This window comes from Vulpes lagopus, chromosome 7 (genome assembly GCF_018345385.1).
Source record: "Vulpes lagopus strain Blue_001 chromosome 7, ASM1834538v1, whole genome shotgun sequence".
NCBI classification, from domain to species: Eukaryota; Metazoa; Chordata; class Mammalia; order Carnivora; family Canidae; genus Vulpes; species Vulpes lagopus.
In genome coordinates, this window is record NC_054830.1 from 121,869,183 (window position 1) to 121,871,948 (window position 2,766).

The 2,766-nt window shown below is 36.6% G+C and overlaps 1 non-coding gene across 1 annotated transcript; it reads right to left on the bottom strand.

Annotated features, from left to right (window-relative positions):
• Window positions 1–226: 226 nt before the first annotated feature.
• On the bottom strand, window positions 227–332 carry LOC121496392. The gene has a single exon (XR_005989212.1). It is a non-coding gene; the product is annotated as a small nucleolar RNA U13 (small nucleolar RNA).
• Window positions 333–2,766: the final 2,434 nt, after the last annotated feature.

Sequence of the window (2,766 nt, forward strand, 5' to 3'; positions counted from 1 at the left end):
AGGGAGAGGGAGGGAGAGAGAGAGAGAGAGAGAGAGCACGCACAAGTGGGTGGTAGAGGTAGCCCGATGTGGGACTCGATCCTGGAACCCAGGGATCATGATCTGAGCCAAAGGCAGACACTCAACAAACTAAGCCACCCAGATGTCCCCAACTTGAATTGTTTCATGAGGAACTGTTCTGCTCAGAGTACTGATATTAAAGTAGATCTGCTAAACTTTTTTTTCATGTCAGACAGGAAATGTGCCGAGGTCATATAACAAGGTTTCAGGGAGGCATGTGTCACATGAAGGCATGAACACCCAATCATCATGCTTATGAACTACAAATGGATCAGTGACATGCTACACATTTATTCCTTCATATTTTCTACCTGTACAGTCACTGGAAAGCTGTATTCCAATCCTCTGTAGAGTTGGTTTTATTCAGCTCTTTCCTAAGGCTTAACTGGGCCTTAGCCTTTACCAAGGTCCGCACCATGGGAAGTCCCTGTGTATCACGTTTGCAGAGGCTGATTTACCATGAACATGACAAAGCTCAACCTGTAGGGTCCCTCTCTTCCACATGCACCTTCCAGGCCTCTGAGAGGGAGCCGGATACTGGCTCCACAAAGTGGAAAATTTTGGTAAGAGTTTGCAAATGTAAAATATTTTATTCTACAACCTCTTAGGAACATGGCCTGGGGCCACTCTGCTTTCTCCTTGGACACATTTCCCCTCTTGCTGTCTGATGGTTACTCGTATGACTCCAAGAATGGTAGGTATATGAGAGGAATTCATATTGGCCATACATTTATTTTGGATTTACATGATGTGATGGCAGTAACTTCTGCGGAAAATTAGGCTATTCTTAGCCTGGCACAGACTGGGCCAGCTCCCCTGGTGTCCTGATACAAAGCTGCAGAGCCTGAGATCATAACATGATCAGTATTGGCAGAGCAAGAGTCACAGAAAAGAAACAAGGTTTGAAGCATATAGAGGCCTGGCTGGTTGTTCAAAAACACTTCCAATTATGACTCGGGGAAAATTGTTGACAGGAGATTTTGCTCTCATCTGTGCTAAATGAATATAGAACTTTCTGCTTGTTGATAATATGCTGAACTATGCAGCATAAACCATTTAAAGAACGATTATACTTTGTTTTGTTTCTTTTTTTCCTTTCTTTGGAAATGGAGGGAAACATTTATCAGAATTCCTGTCTTGGTAGGACACAAACCTGTAGCATTACTATATACAGTAAGTCTGTGTGTGAAGTTGCATACTGTATACAACCAAATGTTTCAGTTTTTATCTTTATGTATTTGACACCTTTTCTATTGCTAAAGTCTAGAACATCCAGAGAAAAAGATCATACCCAAAGCAGTAAATCCTGAAGAGGAAAAGATAAATTTCTTAGATTCTTTTTCAATAATCCAATAAAAGAAGAGGCACATGTCATAGAAGTACACTGGGAATATAGTTAAATTTTTGCTCTTAACAAGTTTACTGACATTATCGAAAATAATAAAACTCATATGCCACTGTAACCAAAATATCAATGACATACTGGCCAACGTATGCTGTCTAAGGAATAGTTAAAATTAGTACTCCCAAGAAGACTTGAAATATAAATTCTCTGAAATATTATAGCTCATACACGGATGAAATGTAGAGATTTCCCCAAATGTGACAACAATCATAAACATTTACATAATGTTATAAATGACTTATAAAGCTGAAACTTCTTAAAACTATCAGTAATAATAAATTTTAATCAATCATGCTCTTTCCTCTATAGGTAATGATATAATAAAATTGTTGCCCTCAAAAGAGGTGTTTATTCCTAGTATACAGCCAATAAATGCAGGAAAAAATTACTGAGTAATGGCAGGCCGTTAATAGTTTGTCAACTTTTCATAGTATTAAACTTTGTGATTTCACTCTAAAGAAATGTTATCTTTCTTCCTAATTTTGTATCTGTCCATCCTATTTCTTAAAAGGGAGGCTCCAAGATAATCTAAGTGTCTGGCCTCATAAAACCTGGATCAGTCATGTGTTTCAATATGTTTTTCTGCTACTGTAGAAAATGACCACACAATTTACTTTCCAAATAAGGGCACTTATGAGAGTGAAAGTTTTATATGAAGAATTACAGATTTTAAACTGGAAAATCCCCTAACAAACCAGAAGTCATCCTACTTGCATAAAGTAAGTCATCCTACTTGTGTAAAGACAGGATACACTTCTGATGAATGGTTCAAACAGGGAAACACTGGTCTCTTCTGGGAAACTGGTATGATTCTTTGTTATTTATTATAGCTACATCTCATTATGGTTTCTTATATCTTTGCTTTCCAGGAAATGTAGAGGTAAACTTTGTGCTCAATAGCTAGAGATCTTCTTAGTTCAATATTTTCTGGATGATGCCCTAGCCCAATTTATCCCCAGTGCCTTGCAATATAACTCTCTCTTTCCCTTCTCTAGCTTTTATTAAATAGTTACAGTTTTTTTTAAAAAATATTTTCTACTAGATACTGCCTCAAAGTATTTTCTGGAAGTTAGATTCTGTAAAGAAAATAGTTAATAAAGACAATCCTTGACAATCATTAGGATAGCAATAGTTACTATTTATTAATCAGTTATTCTTGTCCAGTTCTATGTAAATTATTTTTGTTTTGTTCTTTGCACTAATCATTTCTAGATCTCATTATCTTCTATCACTCATTCATCAAATACAGGGTACATTTTGATAATGACCACTTTCTCAGAATATGAATTATCAGCTTCATA